Genomic DNA, 10,020 nt, shown 5'->3' with positions numbered 1-10,020 from the left:
TAGATGGTCTACTCGTCGTTGAGGAAACATATACCTAAACTCCAAATTAACACGTTTTTTAACCTGATATCTGCTAACGGTAGCGCTCGTTGTAATGCTTTCAAATAGCAAAAACGTTTAAAAGGGTTTGCTGTAGGCGTGGATATAGTGTTAATTAATCTTTTTGTTCAATAAAAAGTCAAAGAGGCAATCAAGTCTTGCAAATTTACTGCAGTTTGACCACATCACGCAGGCATTATCTAGCTTGGCAGAGCCTGCATGCGCGGCTTGTAAATAACTGGGCACGAATAACAGTGAACATGGTTAATATAGTCGTCCCGTAGGTCTTAAATAACCTCTGCAAAGTACTAAATTGAAAATTAAATTCGAGGAAGTAATCTAATTTTTAAAATTCACCACAATTTCGCCGCACCATGCAAACGTGATCTGACCAGACTACATGAGCTTGCATTGCGGTGAAAGTAAAGAACTGGACACGTATAACATTAAAAACACTTAGCGTAACCGTCCATTAAGTTCTAATTATTCTAAGCAAAGATCTCAATTAAAGCGAAGTTTAGGCGGTAATCTAATGTTTAAAATTCACCGCTGTGTGTCCGCACCACGCATGATCTGGCCAGACGTAGCCTGCATGCGTGGTAAGTAAATAATGAGACCGTGGGAGGCTGAAAGTCATGCCTCATCGTCCCGTAGATCCTGCGCCCAGCACGAACACTCGATCACTGAGCCGGAAACCTTGCAAAGATTTCTTACTTAATTTCTGCACATACATTCTGAGTCCTAAGGTCAGCTAAGAAATTACTGCCTCCTTTGAATAGAGGAATTAGGAACGAACGGCAGACGTCAATGATCGTTGAGTTTATATTCGCATATCAATCTGTTTTTTGTAATATTTTGTTATGGCGAAAACCCCGATTTGAATCGGAGGGATAACCGATTTCGATTCAGGGTTATGTGATTTACAACAAATATCACCAAGTGTATTAGTAAAGGTTTTACAGATAATTTACTTAAGCTCAGAATATTTCCATTTTGGCGTAACAATAGTAAAAAAATCGTGTTAATACTTGGCTCGCTCATATAAATTATCGTGAAGTTAAGTATAATAAGCCAGATATTGTGTAGAATTAGAAATAAGATTTACCCGGTGAGTACCCTATTATTGACACAAATTTTTATCGTGTGCACAAGAGGAAAGTTACTTTCTTAATTTTACAGGTGAAGGGCAGTAAACAGGCGCTCTCACGCCAGCGGGACACATACACTCCATTAAAGCTTTGTCGATCTAAGGATGAAATCGACGGAAGAGTCACTATCATGGCAGTCATGCAGCCTCGTATCGTAACGTTCGAAATAAAAGTATAAATTTGTAGTTTAATTTGTTTATTTATTAGTAATTCATTCGAGAAATTCAAAGAACGTCTAAACAGTTATTTGATCTCGAATCAATATGTGTCATGTTCGAACTCGTTACCTTAGACGGGCCTTAGCGAAATTACATAAAGCGCATTAATTAATTGATTTGATAACGTGGTAACTGCACAGAAATATTATTTTATAATATAATAGAAATGAACACAGATTTCATTTTCATTACTCCAGTACCACTAAGTATAATTCTAATCGCGGTACTTTTTTATCACGGACGTATAAATATCTATCCAGACAAATTTTTGATTCAGATAGAGGAGATCATTGAATTATCTTCAATGTTCAATATCAAGACCTAACCATTCCTAATGTGCCAGAAAAAAAAACACATTTTTCGAACTCTTGGTAACAACTGAAGAATTTTCGTGAATCGGGAATTCCTTCCACTGTCCGCATGCGTTGTACCAAAAGAATTTAGCAATTTTATTCTTATAGGAACTAAAATGTAACTGCCTTCGATAAAACCTGAAGCAATATTGCATTAATTAAACCGCCGAACATTGCGTTCACTGCAATATATTCTGGCCTGCAAGCATCGCAGCTATATTTTGTATTTAGCTATTAAAAAATCTTTCTGTTATGAAAGCGTTAAATTGAGCAGATGAAAAGTTTCTGATTGGGAATTTATTTTCTATCAAATTAATGAATATTACGAAGACACTTCATCCTGACTTCAAGTGTATCCAGAGTATATATGTGTTTGGACATTCGACTGATTAGCTGGAATTGATGGTTCGTGTTTTTATCTCAATATTTAGAACAAAATTCACATAATATTTTGCGTAACGTACACATTGTTGACATATCCGTGTATGTTATCGCTTTATAATCTTACAAACATCTAAAACCAAAGAAAAAAAATCGTTATATTAGGATTTCTGGATTATTTCACGAAGACAAACTTTATTAATAGAGTCAACTCTCAATGTCTAATCCAAAGCACCTGACATTAATATAGTCAGTAATAATTTTTTTCTCAATCATGAACCTATAAGTCGAAGTCATGATTCGTCATTGAGTATATTTCCCTCAAACTTCACGTCCCATTAAATAGATGCAACTGCACTTAATTTTACACTATAGCTTGTGCTACTTCCTGACAACATATACAGTATATAGACGGTTTAGAAGAAGTCATTTCAATGATCTAATCTTCGACTAAATTTTAGATTTATAACTAAATACTATTGACTGAACACAAGTATTTTTCTTATGAACGCCACTCAGAGCATTTTGGCCTTTCAAGGAACTAATTAATGTAAATGCTGGTATATATAAGGTATCAAATGAGCTTTACCATTTCTGAAGCTACAAGGTTCTCCTAATTCAGGAATAATGGACCTAGCTTCGACTTTAGTAATTTAAAGTATAAATGAGTTTATGCAGATTTCTTTTTTTAAAGTTATGAAGGAGTTTGACAAACATGGAAAACATTAATTACTCCTGTTGCCAGTCCAACTTCATCCAAGTGTATAGGTGTGGTTTTCAGATGAATATTTATGTTCTTGGTTGGCTCATTATTCCCCGGCATTACCCTTAGGAAGTTGGGGAATTTCCGAGTCTCGGTTGTGAAGTGAGGTGGCGACGAATTGCGCCGACACCTGATTGCAATAAGAGATTGTCTTCCCTTTGAATTCTTAACAGCTTTTTTGCTTGCTCTACTGTGACTACATTAATTACAAGGAACCCTTGAAGCTTTCAGAGATAAACACAGAATAGAACTATTTTAGTCGACACAAAAGAAGGCGCACGTGATAAGCATGTGAGATGAGAGTTATTTATTAGGAGCAAAATGGCCAAATGGAGCAGTGACGAGTTGTATTACCTCGGCCCTGGTGGTGTAAGATGCCTAGTTTGAGATCCGAGCAGCCTGCTTCCTGTGTAGCGTGTGATGTTGTGGCGAGGTTTGAAGCCCTTACAGAAAGTGTATTCGCTTCTAATCTTCATATTCTATATGAAGATTCATATATCTTCATATTATAATGTGAAACAGTGTACAATTATTTGTACAATTCAACATAGTTTTATGGTAGATTATGTGAAAATAATGCTCTCAAGCAATAGTGAAGTTCTTACAACCGGAAAGGAATATAACAGCTTGAACGGACTTCTAGCGATGAAAAAGCACGAGTATGTGGCGGTCTCGCATCATTCAAGACATTCGTCGTGCGTTATGAATGCATCATAGAATTTATAATTATTTCTAGTATAAACCGATATGATGGTTAAGAATTTGTTATGGGCCAACAACTGATGAAGACATTGTTTACGTGCCAAGGCTTCGTGAAAAACACGAGTATTTTTACATTTGGACCAATTCAATTCTTCTAGTCGTGAAGGACGAGGATTTTGAATTGCTAGTTCGTCTTGTTGGATGCAGTGTTCGTTTTGCGAGTGATTAAGTTGGTCGAAAAAAATCCGATTTTAAGCACAAAAACCTGCTCACATTTTTTTTCCTTTCACGAACATTGTTGGTAATAACCATGCCCCTTGTGAAAGACGAGCTGTATATGATGCTCCACTAATCAATTTCTTATGCAAAGTAATACATTTCTCTGCTCAATTAAATTATACATTAGGTGGAGTTATACATATAGTGACTGGGTCAACTTATTCGTAATTTTGAAAATTTCGCCAGTTTCAATCAATTGACTTTCGGTAATATTCAACAAGAACAAAAAAAAGTAATACCTAAGTACTGGTAAATTTTTCGACGATGAATTCAAATAATTTCAACCAATCTGTTCGAGCTGGTGAAAATTTGGCCAAGTAATAACTTCCAATTATGACTGATAAAAACGATTCAATTTAATTATTACTGGTATCAGTCACAAATTATGACTGGTTTATAACAAGAAATATCAGCAATGAAAAATAGACTAGATTTTCCCTTCTTGAATAGAAGTTAGTCTGTCTCCGAAAGGTTCACAAAAACGTCTTCAATGGCACCAGCAATTAGAGTTGAAGGGGCCAATCAAGAGCAACGTTGAAAACGTCATTGAGTTGTGAAGAGAACTTTCAAATACAAGCTAATTACTCCCGGTAAAAATAAATTAGTTTTAAAATGTCAGGATATTATGTACTCTATGAATATTCTTTGCAAATTTCTCATTACGAGCTTCAGAAAAGTGGCAAGTTCAGTTGAGAATTGCGTTATTTTGAAACCAAGTTTCAAACAAAATGTCATTAATGTTGTTTAAACCTAACCTTAAAATTCTACAATATTTTCACAGCTGCATGATATTGATATCTTATTTCTAGTGTCTGCTGATAAAAATTTGTACACAATAGTTAATCAGAAGCCCATTCTAATACAAAGTTAATGCAGAATTCATTATAACTGGTAGTGTTAAGTTTCACTGAATATTAGACGTGTTGCTTGAAAATTTTAGTTCAATTTAAAATTGCAGGTTCGTTGAGTTTCGACAAAGTCAGTACCGCTTTCTCAGAGAATAAATATTAATAAACAATATTTATAACAATAAAAATTGTTATATATATATTGTTTGTTTCTTCTTAGATTCTTTACTCTGATAGATATCAACATTAAAATTGACAAGCAATAAACTTTCAAGGCAAAATTTGATATTTTTTTTACTTTGCGGAGCGGCAATATAACTGGATCGGGTTACCTTTTTTAACGCTAAAGTGAATGAAAATTAAAAACGGAATATAACAAGAAATTCACTTGATTATTTCGTGTCCAATGCCATTCTTTACTTAACAACTTCAGTCAATGCATTCTTCAATACTACAGCATTTTCTCCTCGAGTGATATTGATGAATGTTCGGAGTCTGCGGTTCAATTTTCCTTACCTACGCAGTTTTGGAGTCCAGGTTAAAGATGGGCGAGTCCCAGGGACGATCTCTCCAAAATCAGCCAAATCTTAGGAAAGGTGCCTGTATAATTCACTTTGAAATTTACCTTGAAATTTATAATGATGATAGATGTGGTAGACCGCACTATAGGATCGGCTCATTGCACGCAAAGCTCCACCATGTCGACGCACAAACAAGGTATAAACTTCAGTACATTTAAGAGTCTCCAGCAGAGACAACACGCGTCTCTGCTTTAGGAATGGTAATGAACGATTGTTCCTGGGAATTATGGTTGTCTTAGCATGCATGAGGCCACATTACAGCTCTATCCTCGTCTAACTCGTGGCAATCTGATCCCAAGTCGCGGTCCATACAAGCCTTAAGTCCTAAATTGTTTCCTGATTTGCGAGGATAACTCAAGTCTGACGAGTCTTTAACTTGAGAGTACCCAGGCACTCTAAGTTGAGGCGATTGGTCTGAAGGGAGCTCATTTGTGTCACTTTCCTTACCCGATTGAATTGTTCTGGAGTTGTGGGATGGAACGACCGCTTGGAAAATGTACGTAGGTTTCATTGACAACTTTCGAATTTCGTAACACGCATCGTTCCATTTATGCGTATGAAATGCACGTGAATATACATTAAATATGTACAAATATAAATAAAAATGGTAATGGAAATGAAAATGAAATATAAAAATGGTAATGGAAATGAAAATGAAATTTTATTTTTGTAGTGGAATCGTGAGCCATAATAAGGCAGTGGGAAGCGCGGTTGGCCTAACAGTTGTAATTTTTAGCCTTGGTTGAGTTGATTCGTTTTCTTCAAAAATATATAAGTTTTCTTCAAACTTCATGAGGATTTGCCAATGAGACGGTTGTCTTTATTGCAATTGTCTTTGAGAGGTTCATTCTATTTCTAAAATTATTCATTTCGAAGAATAGCAACGGGATTCCGAATTGTGAAATTCGGAATGACGTGTTCGTACTAGCGGGTTTTCAGATTCTGGGATCGTGTATCTAAGGAAATGCCAGCTTTAGCGGGTACCGAATACTAGTATAGGGTAATTCTTGTGAGTATCAGCGATACATATAGTGTTTGTTCTCAGTTTTTACTGTAAATTAACCCATTTTAAGCTATTCAAATTTTCGTTCGCGAAGTTACTCACAACCTAATTAAGGCAAGGTGGCTGATTATAACTTTACCAACTCTATCAGAACAAACAACGATTGAAGTTATTTCAATGTTCTGTAAAGATATATAACTTTTAGGACTTGATTGTTCGTATTGAAAATACGAACAATTAAATAAAATTAAAATAAAATAAAAAAAGATTAAAATTTATTTAAGTTTCGTAAATCTTCCATTTATAATTTTCTAGAAATATATCATGTTCGTTCACTAAGCTCCTAAACTGGTGAAAAAATCCGCATCGTTGTCCAACAGCTGGAGCATCCAACAGTTCGATAGCACCCAAAGCTCAGTAATAAAATATTGTAGCAAAATATTTTTTTATGCACTTGGATAAAAAATAGACAAAAATTATGCGGGTGAAGGTTCTTAGGGAGATTGATTAGAACTTAAAATAGAAAAACGAAAATAAGTAAATCAAACAATCAATCAACACAAGTATACCACCAAGGAAAAAAATATAATTTTCGTGCATAACAATCCTCAAGATTTCGCGTATGCGCGTCAGCAAGGAAACATAGCTACAACATGCCTCCATAATCCCGACAACTCAGTATCAAGCCGCATTGTGACGCTCTTCCTCTTTAACCCGACCTTCAGACGACCAAAGGTCGACCAACTATTAAGCTGCCCAACTGTCTGCCGAAATTCGCCCTGAAAGCCAAACGTCCATTCGAAAATTTTTAGCATTGAGATACCCAAGGAATAACCATGAGACCGTCCGATCGAAGGGCGCTCGCCAAACCACCTGAAGAATGTCGTCATGTGGCCAGCCTAAATTTCATCGAGTCTGAATATTCCAATTTTTTACAAATCTGTTCATGTTCTTGGCCTGGAATTTTTAAGAAAAAACTACTAAACCTAGAAAATATTTTAATCTACAAAATATTTTAATCTGACAGACATTTTACCAAAGTCATCGAAAATTTTTCAACGAGGCTTTGACCAACTAGAAAAAAAAATAAAAAAGCCACCCATGCTTCAACTGTGTGAAGCCGATCTCTCTCCGCTCGCTGAAAGTAAAAGATCACAACCCAAAGTGGAGGTAAACTGGAACCTTGTGACGCTTTGCAGTGCAAGCTCCGTAATTCATCTATCCTGAAGCCTGTGCACCTTCATTGTGCCATCAGCGGCAGGCTGATCCATCAATGGACCCTACAATCTCACCTCACAAGATGCTCTGCAACTTACGAGCTTGCTCAGAAATCCTTTTTTATAGACCCGGCCACAAGATCGCTCTGAAATTCAACGCTATAATTATGAGCAAAAATAAAAGTTTTGCTCAAATATATGTATCTTCAAGGGCTTGGTACGGGGGAAAGATAAGTTTTTTCTTTCGCAAAAGCGTCTTAGAAGCGTTATGAAATTGCATGCAAAAATTCCTGCCTTTCAATGTCTGCAATTTGAAAATTAAGATTTTTCATGTTCGTTCCTCATACGGTAAATGATAATATACTTATATACATATGAACAAGGTGGATGTAATTTTGTATTCAATTCGGACGTAATGCTTTTCTTTCCATGCGGATTTTGAAAACGAGCAATGTTCATTAAGTTTTGCGAACATTTGTGTCCTTCTAAATTGACATGAATTAAATTTGGAAGGAAATCTTTTATTCGACACTGCTCCATATGTGTAGGTCGAAGATAAAATATGTAAGTATGAAGTAGAAGGTGGACATATCCTCTAATATATTGTCATTTTCATCATTCATTTCATCAGGGTTTTAATCATGCGTGCTCCAAATCGCATCAATTGGACACCCGTCATCAGTCTTTCATTTATTATCTGTTGTTTTTTATACATCAATAATCAAGGACTTCAAAACATTTATTTTTTACTTTTAAAATCGATCAGGAATGCAATGCTCTTTGTGGAGACTTTCAACACTGGAAGCTCGTTCAATGGGTGATTCTGAGGCGTCAAAGCTGAATGCAGTCTTTTTAAATGCGAAAAGTTTTCTCTTTAACGCTGCTGAATACTCTTTTGTCAGCGAGCTATTCGTCGAATGCAGGAGATCTCTAAACAGAAAACTCGATATAGATGAATCTCAACTTGCACCAACTTCAGCGAATCTCGTGTTGAACGAATACGTCACTATGCTTGAAACGCGATACTGCGAAGAAAGATTCTTGCCCAATCATATATTTCGCGAAAATAATAGTTATTTACCGTTTCAATTAAATATGGTGTAATCATAAGTTAGTGATGCATCATTGTCCGTATCTACTATTAGTTGAGTCAATTGCTTAATAAATTTCAAAAGAATCTTCATTATCAGTTTCATGAATCACTAGTAATACAACAGCACGTTATGTTTCTCGTATCACAAAACTCCATTAACGAGTATTTTTAGCAGCAAATTATTCAACCTAATTACTCGTTCACTTCGGTCATGCAGGTCTGTAGAAAAACATGGACTCAACACGAAAGAAATAAAGTTTGTCCAAACAAGCTCCATTATTATTCTAATTTGCCGGTTGCTGTCAGCGGAAATTAAAGAAGACGTCGATCGATCTTACGCTCCGTCAACGCAAACGCTCACGGCGTGGCTAAAAACGTAAAAAACATCCATTCGAGTTCTTGTAATAATTTTTACGTGCTGTGATCTAGAAAGCTTAGCGAGTACAGCAGAGTGAACTTTTTTGTCGTCGAAATCTGAACACAGAGTGATGAATTACATGCAAACCCAGCCAATTAGGAGAGATATCTTTAAATATCATCTTAGGATGAGTATGAGAAAACTTTCTCGAAGAAGAATGAGGCGAACATCAACGTAGCTTTGAAGAAATTCTCATCACTTATTATTTAAATAAATAAAATAAAAAGTGTTTCACTGAGATTTGTAGTCATAGTAATGGATGGAATGGAAACTCGAAAACTTTAAAAATGCAGACTGCTTCTAGAAATCTTCCTATATGAAAAGTATCTTCAATGGTCAAATTTTAGTTTAGCGTGCAAAATTTATCTTGCAGAAAACTTGAATTATAGAAATTTACGGATAGTTGAAAATGTGTTTCACGTATGCAGGTAATTTGAAAATGACGAATGAAGCTGTTTCGCTCGGAAACTTTAAAACTTCCGAGCTTCAAAAAAAAAACTAGCAGACAATTCCGGCACATAAACAATCTCTGAGACTTCAGAATTTCTCTATCAATCTTCATCAAGATCATAATGAATCCTGAATATTAATAATTTAATTGAAGAAAGACCCGGTCAATACCTCCTTCAACATATTTAAAGGTCATACCTCCTATCACACCCTCTTTTCTACCTTTGGACGTTATGTTACTTTTAATTATTGATTAACAGTTCAATTTTATCATACTGATTAAAATTCAAAACGAATTTGTTTTTCCAACCACAATTTTACAAAGCCTTGATCACGGTATTCATTGGGAATACGCCCGTCTACAGTGTTTGAATGTTTTATAGAGTCAGATTTCAAACAAACACATTAAGACTTCCAACCAACATATTATACTAACTACAACGTAATTTTTAGATTAAAAATGGACCGTGCAAACGTGGATTACTAGCTTGTTTATTTTTCTTATTTGGGGCGCATCTCTTCGAAAC

The sequence above is a fragment of the Hyalella azteca genome, unplaced genomic scaffold (genome assembly GCF_000764305.2).
Source record: "Hyalella azteca isolate HAZT.00-mixed unplaced genomic scaffold, Hazt_2.0.2 contig4943, whole genome shotgun sequence".
Classification (NCBI taxonomy): domain Eukaryota; kingdom Metazoa; phylum Arthropoda; class Malacostraca; order Amphipoda; family Hyalellidae; genus Hyalella; species Hyalella azteca.
The sequence above is the reverse complement of the archived record's forward strand: the minus strand, read 5'-3'. Positions refer to the sequence as shown.